The sequence below is a fragment of the Pyxicephalus adspersus genome, chromosome 2, assembly GCF_032062135.1.
Source record: "Pyxicephalus adspersus chromosome 2, UCB_Pads_2.0, whole genome shotgun sequence".
Lineage (NCBI taxonomy): Eukaryota > Metazoa > Chordata > Amphibia > Anura > Pyxicephalidae > Pyxicephalus > Pyxicephalus adspersus.
The window spans coordinates 12,112,663-12,126,327 of NC_092859.1; the positions used below are offsets into that span (position 1 = coordinate 12,112,663).

The 13,665-nt window shown below is 38.4% G+C and overlaps 1 long non-coding RNA gene across 2 annotated transcripts in view; it reads left to right on the forward strand.

Moving 5' to 3' along the window:
• Positions 1-13,665, forward strand: part of LOC140324931 (uncharacterized) — a 57,019-nt gene that overhangs the window by 23,389 nt on the left and 19,965 nt on the right. For both annotated transcript variants that reach the window (XR_011919595.1, XR_011919594.1), the window contains exon 2: positions 12,983-13,110. This is a non-coding gene — a long non-coding RNA (uncharacterized lncRNA). The remainder of the gene's footprint in view (positions 1-12,982; positions 13,111-13,665) is intronic.

A 13,665-nucleotide genomic window follows, 5' to 3' on the forward strand; every position in this document is an offset into this window, starting at 1 on the left:
TTTTGTTTTGGGATTTTTGCAATTTTTTTTGTTTGCATAATTGTTTCCTAAATTACACTGATTCCATTTTCTAAATCTAGCGTTATTTCACCAATAAATTGCAGCTTTACAAATGCCCAGAACAGCCAGAAACCAGTCGCTTTTCCGACTCTTCATTAACAGGCACTAGTAAAAAGTCAATCTGATACCATGGATATAAAATATGATAAAAAAAAATCCAACTCTCTTGTGTTACAACAAGCTGCACTTCCATATTATATAAGCATTAGAAATAATTATTCATTGACAACAGGCACAAAAAACCCGGCCAGTCTGTGGTCACGTCTTTGGTATCAGTTTTTCTTCCCTGTTGATTCTACATCCTGAATTTGGCTGCAGTCGCTCATTGTTCAGCTTTCAGCCCGCCTTGTAGACGGTAAATGATTTACTATTTTGTGGCCTGTGTTCTGCTTTGTATGTTAGCACGGTACTCTTTTTTTAACTTATTCATCGCACAGTCTCTCTGTGGAGTTTCTCCAGCAGGAACTCTTATATAATATAAGGCTTATGTGTAAAAAGTGTGGTAACTGTGGGACGAACCCCCCAGCCTTGAATGAACTCCATCTTGAAGTAAGGCTACATTTTTTTTAAACAGTTGCCCTTGCCCTAAATCTTAAGGGCTACTAGACAATCACCTGCGGTTTGAACATTCTCCATGTAAGGGGACAAGGGCAGCTACAGGATGAATTTCTTGACCCTGGTTACCCAAGAAAAATGTCATTTATTTTCTAATATTCAATGTTAAAAAAATACACCTACAACACTACTATAGGGAGCATATTGTTATGTTGAATTGTACAGTTCTATGTGCTAAGACCAACATTTTTGGGTAAATATTTATTTCACTTTCAAACCACAAACTATAGAATTGGATGTTAGAAGTTTACTGCTCTGGATAACCGAACTGTTTCTTCCCATTGAAGATTACTGGATTTACTAAGTCAGACAAATGTGAATGATCACATACTTCCAACAATTTTTTTTTTATATAATTTAAAAGAATAAATGTGCTTTAAAATAATTAGCTAGTAATTATCAAGTGAATCATACAGATAATTATATATATTAATGTTATAGAGAAACTATTATTTTTATAATACTGTGATATCTCTTAAAAAAGCAATACATGCATGTATTTACACAGTAATAGACCTATAGAAAATAAAAGTGCATCAGTCATGGGTTCTAAATATCTGATGCTATAATAATACATAATGTAATGCAGCAGAGAAGCAGGTCAGTAGCAATGCCTAACGTTGGATATGCAGATCCAAAACTACATAAGAACTATAGGTCTACATAACTATTCAAGCAGGTGAACTGCCAGATAACTGTATTTTATATAAATACAGTTTAGCAATAGTACAGGGGGTTTGGCTCTGTCTATAGAAAAAAATATGTCTGCAGAAAATTCAGCGTGTACGCCAAGTTTAAATCTAGGTGGATTTTTACTTCACTAAGTGACCCGATCAACCGAAAATTCACTAATATTTCAACTTGTCATGCTGGCCGTTTTCCTGTGTACATAATCTGTCCAAGTTACTATTTATTGTCTTAGATCCAAACGTAGCGGTCCTCTGCCAGTGTCAAACTTATCACATGAGCGCAGGGGTGCTTAGAGCCAGCACGGCCCCCAGGGCAAGCACGACGGGCTCTGCCGTTAGGGGTGACAACACCCTTGTCCCTGTCCAAACACCCTTAGTGTGTCATTCCCTTCTCCATTCACTGTCTCTTGGCAGAATCTTAATAGACTCTTGCAAGGCTCAATTCATCAGTAACAAAGCCATGTTGGTTATCAGGTTGATTCAGAAAGATAGAAAGAAAACGGGACGGAAGCTTTAGTGTTGAGTTTTGTTCGTTTTCTTTTCTAATTCAGTAATGTACAACAACTATATATAAAACAAGTACCAGCTTCTAGACATGCAATGGTTGTGATGGCATCTGTAGACCTGTTTGTTACCTGTAACTGAACTGGAAAAATCCCCTCCCTCTATAAAATAAATAAAAGAAAACTTTTATTTGTTTTTTTATATTTGACTATCGCTCTTTGAAACACAGTCATGTTAGAAGTTAAAGCTCTGGGTATGGCAGATCGATAGATAAGCCAAAAGATATATGTTGTTTATATTGTCACTGACTCATTGCACTGACATATGCAGTCTCATGACAAGTTACAAAAAATAAAAAGATTTGTATTGTGTTTTACAGTTTGCTTTGAAATATTTGTGAAATGTACTTCAGCAGTAAATTAATGGATTTCTGATATGTAATTATAATTCTTTGTACTAAACTGCAGTTTATGATTACTATCTAAACTGCAATCATATTATTTATAAAGTGAATCTGTCATATAATAAAAGAGCTTAGTTCTGTAGAGCCAAAGAAAACAATGGAAAAATAAAAATCCCTTTTTTTATCGAACTCACAAAGGTTCTTCCATTCGGAAAGAAAAAAATGTGAAAATTTGGCAACTTCGTTTTGAAAAAAAAAAAAAAACTCTATAGCAGATCGCAACATCACTCTGTTCTTGGACCCTGACGGTAACCGTTCCAATTATGACATGCTAATATTAACATGGCAAAAACTTGGCAGAAGCATTAGTTTATCTAATTAGTGAACTTCTGCAAGTTCATGTGCTCTTTTGTTTGGCAAGAGAGTCCCTTTAACACCACGGGTGTGATTCATAGCCATTGTGTCACATTACAATGGAATTGTGCAGATCTGCCTTATGAGGATTTTATAGACTTATTTAGCTAAGTTCATATATTGCACTTACTTTGATTTATGTTCTTTGAAGCAAAAAACTGTTTTTTGTTTTTTTGGGTGTGTGTGCGTGAATAGGAAAGATTGCTTTTTTCTGAAGGAGAAAATATGGCATTGTATTGCAGTTTTCTATGTTGTAAAAGCATTTTAATTTTTGAAAGGTGTTCCATATTATCATAGACCGAAGTACTCTATGTTTGGCAGATATTCATTTCTATAAGTTGGAGAAGAAAATAGTTGGACATATATTGGAAGTTTTTAAAAGCACAAGTGCAAACCATGCCAAAGAATATTTCTTAAAAATAATTAAAGGATCCTTGTCTAAAATTGAAGGCAGCACCCTGAAAACAATTGTAGAAGTAAAGCTGTGAAGTGTAAAATAGTAATGCACATGCGACAAACACAGCTAATAATAATAAAAAGAGAGACAAACATACAAATGTTTCCTATATTTATTACCATATTGTATGGTTATTAATAATATCAATGTTTTGTTAATAAACTGTGTTTTATAAAGCAGCATTTTTTATTGTAGTTCTTAAGCAGTGTTCTGAAGATTGTTACAAAAACAAATTATATAACTATCTATAATAAAATAATAAATACCTGTACTGCTCTTTGGCAATTTACTAACTTACATGAAAGTGCACTTGTTTGTGTGTTTTGCATTGAGAAGAGACTTCCATCTGGCCACCCTGCCATAAAGCCCAGATTGGTGGAGGGCTGCAGTTATGTTTGCCCTTTTGGAACTTATTCCCACACCCACAGGAACTCTAGAGCTCAGTCAGAGTCACCATCGGGTTTTTGGTTACCTCTCTCAAGGCCCTACTCACTCAATTGCTTATTTTGGCTGAATGTCCAGCTCTTAGAAGTGTCCTGGTTGTGCCATACTTTTTCTATTTGAGAATTATGAAGGCCACTGTGCTTTTGGGATCCTTCCAAGCAGCAGAAACTTTTTGTAGCCTTCCCCAGATCATTGCAAGAATCATGTTGTTGAGCTCTGCAGGATGTTCCTCTGACCTCATGGCTTGGTTTGCCCTGATATAAATTGTTAGCCATGAAGCCATCAATGGAGAGGTGGCGCCTTTCCAAATCATGTCCAATCAATTTAAGTTACCACAGGTGGAGTCAATGTGCAGAAATATCTCAGCAAAGATCAGTAAAAATGGTAGGCACCTGAGCCAAATTTCAAGCATTGTTGCTAAAGGTCTCTATACTTTTCCAAATATGATAGTTCAGTTTTACTTTGTTATTATGGGATACTAAGTGTAGATTAACCTCCCTGGCGGTATTCCCGAGTATGGCTCAGGGTGAATTTTCTATGCAAAAAGCGGTAACCCCGAGCCACACTCGGGGTGGAATTTGCAAAGAGTTTAAAACTCCTACCTTGTTCCCAGTTCCAGTGGTGTCCTCCAGTGATGTTGGCGTCTTCTTCTCCTGCCGATGCTGGCTGGGCATCTGTGCAAGCTGGCAATGTCCGGCCGGCATCTGCATGTGAACGTTGGGGACGCAAGGCTAGGGTAAGCAGATGCCAGCTGGGCATCTGCTCGTGAGAACATGCCTGGAGGGTGGGACCGTGCAGGCAGGTAGAATTAGGAGAAATGTAAAATTAGGAGGATTTTTAAATGCACACATAGGGAGCAGAGTGAGTGTGGTTTTATGTAATGTGTACACCGAGAGAGCAGGGTAAGTGCAACGTCAATAAAGGCCAGGTGATAGAAAGGAGGTAGGTGAAGGGCCAGCATAGCATGACTGTGTTGGAAGGCAGGCTAGGATAGGTTGGAGATGTAAATAATGGATGAAGTATAAGTTAGGAAAGTGGGGGTGAGGTCAGAGGTCTAAACAACAAGGAAGAAGATTCCCACCCTCCCAGTTTTCGAAGTTGGGTTTTTCTTAAAGCACAGTTTATTGGTTTTTAGGGGCTTGGCTATTTCAGGTCTTCAAGGGCAGTGCGTGAAGAGGGTGATGGAGTGGGTTGGAGAACCATCTATAGTATGGAGTCTCCTAAAATGGTTCAGTTCGTCAGCAAGTGTAAATTAATTGGTGTGGTGATAGTATGCATAATTATTAGCGTTCCCAATGGGTGGAATTGCGCCTGGGAGTCTGGTATATCAATGAAAGGTGCAGATCTCTAGTTGGTATGATGAAAGAGCTGATGCCTTTAATGACCTGCACTGTCAATGGGGTAATTTGTAAGGTTATAATGTCATAATTTTAATGTTGGAATAATATGTGGTAATGTTTGCCTAGAAGACATTTGCACTATTTGCACCCACAGGTGTCGTTATTGGGTTAAAGGGGGTTTTATGCAAAAGGGGGATGGTGCTGCTGGCAAGGTGACTCTGACCTGTCCTCACACTATATGATATGATATATCACAGATATGAATGTGCACACTGAGGAAGATGAATACACTTTCAAGTGACCAGTGGGAACTGCATTAGGTCAATATGTATTGATGTCATACCATATATGTGAAACATTTTTGTGAAACACCTTTACTAAAATGAGCTACACTCTAACTCTTTTCTCTCCTCATCCTGAGCTGCATTTTAGCTTGGCTCAGTCCCATTTCAGTTTTATCCTGGTATGATCTGTGCACTGTTAACACTTCCGTCAGTTCTGGAGGATCTTCCAGAATAATTAACGGCCCCTGAATAGTGGAGCCTGGGAGGAATATACCATGGCCTTGCTTATTAACATGTCAAGAAATGTATCAGTTCAATATTATTTTTTGTTTTGCATCTACTCTTCTGTGCTAATCAGTTCAATAGAGCTACTACTGCAACAACCAGCATATTTTCCTTACTTTCCTATGAATTGTTATAATATAAACAGACATAATAGGTTTTCAGGATGTAAGATACGGGGGCTTTTGCTGAAATTTTGGTTATATCAATATCTATGTATACTGAGGGTAAAACAGCTCTTTTTTTGTGATTGTAAATGTTTATATGCACTGGTATGAACAAATTTTCTATAAAATCCCTTAAATTCTAGGAGGTGAAGTGGTCTGGGTAGACTTACTTGTATAAAATACAACTGTTATAAACCAGACAAAAAAAGATTTTTTACTGTAACAATCAACCCTAAACTTTTGTCATCACCCGGTTGTTGCTCAGCATTGTTAAGTTCCCGCTTTGCACACCTGACCTAGATGGTGGACTTTAACTACTAAAAGCCAATCAACACTATCTTTTCTCAGGTTAGAGGTTTCTCAGCCTCTGATGTCTTTTGGACTGTTCATGCTATTATACCAGTGTATTGTTTGGAATCAGTTTGTCTTTGTTTATCCTGGTCATCAGCCTGTTTCCTTTGCTATTGCTTGTCATTACTATGTTTACTTTTCCGGAATCTAGACATTGCTTCTGACCTGACTATCAGTCTGCTGAACCTGCAACTGTCTGACAGTTGCTCTTAACATCTAAGTATTAAAACCACTCTAGCATCTCTCCTGACAGTGTTCAGTTGTTGCCCCTGGCAACATAAGGGCGTCTACTGAACTCCATGACATTTACATGCTATAGTGACTCTCATTCACAGAATACCAAATGTGCCCAAATAGGTAGTAAGGGTACAATTATAATTTATTCATATCTATGTCTGGACAGAGAGGGAGTTTCAGAGACCCATTCAAGGGGTTGTGCCATGGGAAGAATAATAAAACTGCTGCAAGGATAAGTGTGGGCACATTCACATGCCTGAAGCATCCTATGTTCAATGCTTGGATGCTTGGTCATTTTTGCAGGCCAAAGCTTGCCCTCCCACGTCTACCCATTTCTCTTGCCCAGTGAGGGGTTGGGGATGAGCTACAATTCTCTTAGTAAAATTTTCTGAATTTTGCCTGTAAGACATTAGCCTGTAATGAGAAGGGCTTGGAAGATGTTGCAATTACGGCTACATTATTTTTTATTTTTGAAAAGTACCTCCATTGCAGATGGGCGATTATATAATTCCGCGTTTATTCTGTAGGGCCTAGTATGTTTTTCAGAGGAAGCCCACACACAACCCCATGGAGAACATACATGTCCTGGCCAGACTTCAACCCTGGGATCTGCGTCACCAATCTACGTCAAATCTACATCACCTGATCTCACGCCCGTGCAGTGCAAGATCGAGTGATGTAGGAAGAAGTACCTGGAAGAAGAGAGGAGAAGATATCCACGCATGGCGCTCCCTCTGCATCGGGCCGAAGACGGATAGCAGGTTGACGCGGTTACCGATGGAAGACACCTCCCGACGGATTGACTGTTCTAAAGGATTGGTAATTGTGATTTTGTTTTTGGTAAGTTTTGGGTTTACTTCCGCTTTAACACTGCTGGGCAGGAGTGCTGATTACTTTCAAGTTGATTCTCATGGAAAGACCTGGTAAAAAAAAAATGTTTACAAAGCAAAATTGTTACATGAAGTATTTTTAAAAGATGATATAAAACATTATTATAAATATGTAAACATTTGGGAAAATGGTGAACTGACCAATTCATTTTTTTACAGAACGGTTATGAAAAAATGTATGTATTGAACAGTTGATCTGAATTATAAAGGTTTTGCTAAGCACATTTGGATTTTGTGATGAGTATTCTGAGCTCACATTTTTGACAGGCTACTGATTGGCAGCAACACACAATGAAATGCAATTACATGCTCAACAGATCAAGCACATCAGTAAAGACCTTTAAAGGTAGATAAAGATTCGCTAAACTTGGTGAAAATGTGTTTAATTGCCCTACAATTATTTAGCAAAAATCTGAAAATTTTGGTAAAATGTATTGGGTTATTGTAAAAAAGTATGTGTGTAAAAGTAAAATCATGGTAGTTTCTGCTTGCTTTTTAAAGGGTGTAATGGGTTTTTAGTAGATTTTTCCTTGGTATTTGCTCTACAATGAAAGACATTAGAAACCTTAAAAGTAAAAAAACCTAAAGAGACAGTACAGGAGTAACAATTAAAAACACAAAAAAGGAAATAAAGCACAACGAGCAATAATTGAAATACATTCCCATGAATAAAAAAAGATAACCATTTTATTAAAAGATACTGGACCATCTCTACTTGGACCCCTCTGCTATCCACACCATTGCCTTCATTTTTGGAAACTTACCAGATCTCATTTTACCACATTTATCATCCATCACAGCATAATTTTTACTTGTTTGGGAGCATGCAATATTAATAAATATAAATAAAGAAAAAGTTTAATGATTTAAAGAGGAACTAAACTGAAAAGTGCCTAAAACAAAAAATTCACTTACCTTCAATCCCACAGGGCATTCTGATCCATCCAGAGGTGTCTTCTATCAGGCCCTGGCATCTGTCCCCGAGCCGGCGCGCCGGGCAGCGCCATCTTCTTCCTGGTTCTTCTTTGTACGTCACCCGACCCAGGCGCAAAATCGGGTGACGTAGGTTGGAAAACAAAAATTGCCGATCTTACTGCACATGTGTGAGATCGGCAAATTTTTCTCTTTTCACGAAAAGGCTCCTTGTGTGCATGCCTGAGATGCTAGGGCATGCGCAGAAGGAGCATTCAGGAGCCTCCCAGGATTCGTGACGTAGGTATCTTTGGAGGCCTTGCACTCCCATTCATTCTTGATCACCTAGGGCAGTTCTGCAGTTTTTTTTTTAAATTTACAATGCTTAGGTGAAGTTATATGTATAGAGTATAGTAGAACTGTATATTTTAGTATAGGGCAGTGTTTTGGCTATATGTAAGGGTGACATTCTTCCCCACTGGCCATTATTGTAAGATGCAATCTTCCTTTTGACCACCACACTAATGAAAGTTGTTTCAAGGGATCCCAATGGTAAAAAGGTTGAAAATCACTGGTATCTGGTATTTTAATGCTATAGTGAGCAAAATACAAAGAGTGAGGAGAAGGGTTAAACAAAACAAAAAGGGTACAATTTTCTTTTTGTTAATCATATTTTGCTTCATAATTTAGGGTAATCACTATACTTTCCCCTACCGTAGAACACGGTAGGGAAATCACTATACTTTCCCCTACCGTAGAACACTTATGTAGATATAAATTGGGCTTATCAATCACATTAATCAATACAGTGTTACCAAATTATTTTATTATGGGTAGCACAAAAATAGTTTTCTTGTTATAATAAGAGAACATCCTACTCCTGAGAGCTTGCTTATGTGATCCGAAGCATATTTAGTAGAGTTCACATGGTTTCTAGCTACCAGTGACACTGTGCATGTTTCCCATGATTGAGAACTGCAAAAAGGCTATTGAATGTATTGAGACAGACACTGATTGCTAGAGAGATAGGAAAAGCAGCAAGGCACAAACAGTGTGTATTTTTTTTCCTTAATTTCCTTAATGTGAGACAACTGTATTTCCACTGTTGATGTCTAAAATATGTTTGGAATAACTGTAACAAGAAAAGCCATCTCTTTCTGTATGCCCCTACTGAGCCCTATGGTGAACCCAGCCCAAAAGTGTGTTAGATCTTAGCAAGGTATTCATATAGTTGAGCCACCACACAATCTAATGACAGTCAGTAGGTCTGGTAACAAGGTATTAAACAATGTCATACTTAAAGCAGCAGTCGCCAACTGGTGGCAGTGGTCCACCAAAATTTTGGGGGTCCGTGGCTGTGGTCGGTGCACCCCTGAGCGGGGTCAGGAGAAGGGCCCCGCTAGGTGGACGCAACGGCCGAGGCCGCGGACCACGTCCCACGTACAGTTCCTAGGCTCGAGGAAGTAGGTGTGTCCCTGGACACAACCTGACCATTCTCCCATTCAGGCTCACATCTGCAATGGGAGAATGGGTGGTGTTATGTCATAATGATGACACTCTGGGGGATGCATGCGCGGTCGGGAGCCGGTTATTTTTAGTGGTCCGGGGACCAAAAAGGTTGGCGACCACTGACTTAAAGCATAACTAAACCCACAATTTTCACATGTCCCTTTTCTGACACAGGGCACCACCATCTTCGTCGTACTTCTCTTCCATAAAACGGTTTGATGTCTTACTGATGCCTGGCCAAGCCAGGATGACGTAACTCCTATGCAGGTGTGCTGGAGTTCAATAATTCCTGGAACACCCAAGGGAGGCAGCAGCTCATCAAAATTTCACAGCTGGGTAGTGATTGGGTAAGTAAGAACAATTATTGCAGAAGGGATATCACCCTTACTGGAAACCTGTACTGAGAAAGAATGAAGACCGCCATTGCTGACCACTCCTGAGAAAGCTGGGTCACTTGGACATCTTCATGATTGAAAAGAAACTATATTTCATCAAACTAGACCAGTTTTGGTCCAGTTTTTATGCCCATTGTAGGAGCTTTTGTCAGTGGACAGGGGTCATAATGAATACTTTGATTAGCCTGGGGCTACCCATCTTCATAAGCAACTTACCACAAAGCAATTTGTGTTCTGACATGTTTTGTTTCATAGCCAGCATTACATTTTTTCAGCAAATTTGCACTACGATGGCACTTCTGTGGAATCAAACCAGATGTCATAGCATTTGCCCACATGTGCATCAATGAGCTTTGAAAACCCATGACCTATCATTGGTTGCTATAGTTTGGACCACTCATGGTCGGAATGTGCCACAAGACTGGCTGTTTTGGACATAATCAGACCCAGTCATCCAGCCATCACACTTTGGTTCTTAACAACAACAATCAGATCCTTTTACTTGCCCATTTTCCTATGTTTAACAAATTACCCTGAAGAACTTACTGTTTAATTGTTGTCTATTACTGTATATCTGGTGTCATTGGAACCATATATGGTAATCAATGTTATTTACTTTACCTGGCATTGACATTGACTTTTAACATTTTGGCTAATCAATGTATATATTCACCCAAATAATGGAAAATAACAAGTCCACTTAATAGCCTCCCCCTTCACCATTTGTAAACTGTAGCCAAAGAAAGAATAACTATGCTACTTTGAAAGAAATCCGGTTCCCTAGCTGATTACTTTTCTTTGCTCCTCTACTACTTTGTTCATCTGCCACGAGTAATGGAAATACCCAGTGCTTGTTATGAAGAGGTGAAAAACTCACCCTGTGTGGCATTTCCAGGGCTTAATGATTGGCCCAGATTTTATATGGTGATGGGAAGATAATCAGCCTTGTATTAGCTCCAAATAAAAGTTGTCTGATTCCTGGCTGTCCTTTTTCACTTTCATTTCTAACTGGATCAGCGGGGGAAAGGAATAAAGGTAAGTATATACTGCTAGGGAGTGGGGAATAAAGTGAACATGTTTCATTGTCTGAATGAGCAAAGCACAGGTTCACTTTAAAACCAATCTACAAAATATTTTTTAGCAACACCAGGATGATGGCAGCACAGTGACTGGTAATATCTCGAGTTCCTAGGCCATTATTTGCAAAGGAATGGTAAATTTGGATTGTCACGGAAGAATCTGTTTTCTTCATTTTGAATGACTTTATTCGTTCTTTCTGGCGATGGGAAAAGAAATCTGGATTTGTGAGAATATTCGAGCAGATGGCAATGTTACAGTAACAGCACAGTGTGCCTTTTGGCATAAACTACAGTTAAATAAGGAATTGCTTTATTCATCTATATTTTTAAAGTCTCGGAAATGTATGCGTTTTTTTACTTTCTCTCTTTTTTTTAACACAGGCTGTTTGCTAAATATTTTTGTACAGCGACTGATAGCGAGGCCTGAGTAAGTGATATAGAAAATTGTGTTGTTTTATGCGTGTAAAGGCAGTCAGTATTGATAGGCTACTTCCAGTCTAAACTGATATTTCAACCTTGGATAGGCTCTGAATGGTCCCAACACCTATTGGCTTCTCCATTATCAAATGACTCTATTTGTGATTTTTTTGCACAATTTTGGCTCCAATCTTTAGAGTAATAACTTGAGGTGGAGAATGGAGCCACATTTCATTTTTTTTAATTTTTCCTTATTGTAGATTCCATAAAAAAAGTGAGACAAAATGTGATTTGTCCTTGTAACAACTCTTGCAATTGGGTGGTGCTGGATTTCTGTTTGGTAAAAACCCACCATTGGCATATGGTATCTAAAGACCTAATAAGAGATTGACTTTGAGTTGTCCATGAATCTCAGAAAGCAACAAGAATTTTCAGCCCTTTGACCCCTTAATTTGGTATTTGTCTTTTTTCGTTTTTTTTACACTAATATAAGTATAAGCAACAGTGTTTTCCCCAGCCCCTTTTAACCAGCACCACCCAGGACTTTTTCAGTAACTGCCTGGCTATTTTGTGAGTGGTTACTGAAAAGTTGGGACACAATACTAGGACCACCACCAACCTACAGCTTTTTCTTACCCAGCTTGAAAACAAATTCTGGGGAGAATACTGAGCATGAAATGTTTATTATCTAGGAGAGGCTTCTGTGAATATTGTTTAAAGTGTTATTATTATTAGGAATAGGATGATGGGGTAATGATTTTCAAATATGCCTACTATAGTCAGGACTAAAAATCTACAATAATGCTGTGGTTGGCTACCAATCATACTAACATCTTGGAGATGACCAGGGCCAGAAAATGCAACCACGGAAGACCAATTTGTTTAACCAATGTAAAGAGTACATTTTTTTTAGAGTTGTTGATGTTATCATCCTTTGGCTCAATACACTGTAATGGTGGTTATACATGAATCAATGAGAACACTCAGGTGATTAGAAAGTACAGTAAAATTGATCAAGTTGAAAAAAAATCACAAACAATGTAATTTCTATTTTAGTGTTTCTCCCAGAAGTTGCTAGGGTTCCCTGAGCAATAGGCAATGTGTGCCTCTCGGGTCAGTTAATATGAATACAGTAGATATATATGGGGTTCTCAGAAGACTTATAAATATTTCAGGGGTTCTACATGTTAAAAGGCTGATCTATTTAATGAGTTTAGTAAGCTTTTGATGTAGACTGCAAAGTTCATCAGTCAATTGATTGAACGGGTATGTACGTGGCTGGTTTAGGAAACTGGTAAATCAGACTGATTATTTTGATGGATTGTATTTTAAAATTGATGTGTTCAGTAGATTGTATTGTGTAAAGCATCAAATTATTTTTTAAAGCTAATTTCCATTATATACATAAAACGGTGATCATGTGAAACTCCAGCCATGTGTCCGCTCTCTTCTAGTTTACAGAGCAGCAGCCTTTCTTTAGGAGACTATGTTGCCTCCTGTGTGACAACTACGCTTTCTTTTGGCTGTCCAGAGTCCCCTCAGCATCCAAATGGTGTGACATCATGGCAAGGCGATGGTCAAGAAACAGCTGGCACAGGCACTCCAGAACTGAAAACAATGCTACCGAGGGACCTGGATGGTGATATATCTTCCTATAACAGGTATAAACAAATGTTAGTAGTAATCCTAAATCCAAGCCAATGTTGCCAGCTAATGATCTCATTAGCATAACAAATTGGCTTTTTGTACTGCTTCTTCCTCTCCCAGTATGAGCTCTACTGTGTGGGACTTTAAGAGGCTAATATCAAACAAAATTTTGGTTGATGATTTCATGATGTATTCATGTCTTTTATTTTTGCCAGGAGTTTATTGGTAAAGTGTCTGGTACCTCCAGTGAAAATTGTTCCAAATTGTAGATACTTTGATGGGTAATCATTTAATCCAAAAAAGAACCATAATAAACAGTAAACCCAAGCAAACAGAAAAATGTATGAATGAAATATTGAAATACATAAATGGGTATTGTTTTAACTGCCAAGGGATTGATACTTTTGACATGTCATATTTGTCATATACACAGCTCTGCTAGTCAATAAGATCTCTCTGCTACTTCATCTAGGCTTCGCTCTCTATTAGCTTCCCTATCTATTGGACATACAAGATAATGGGGGTTCATTGTTCAATGAAGGGGTTAAGGTGCATACACACTTCCAATT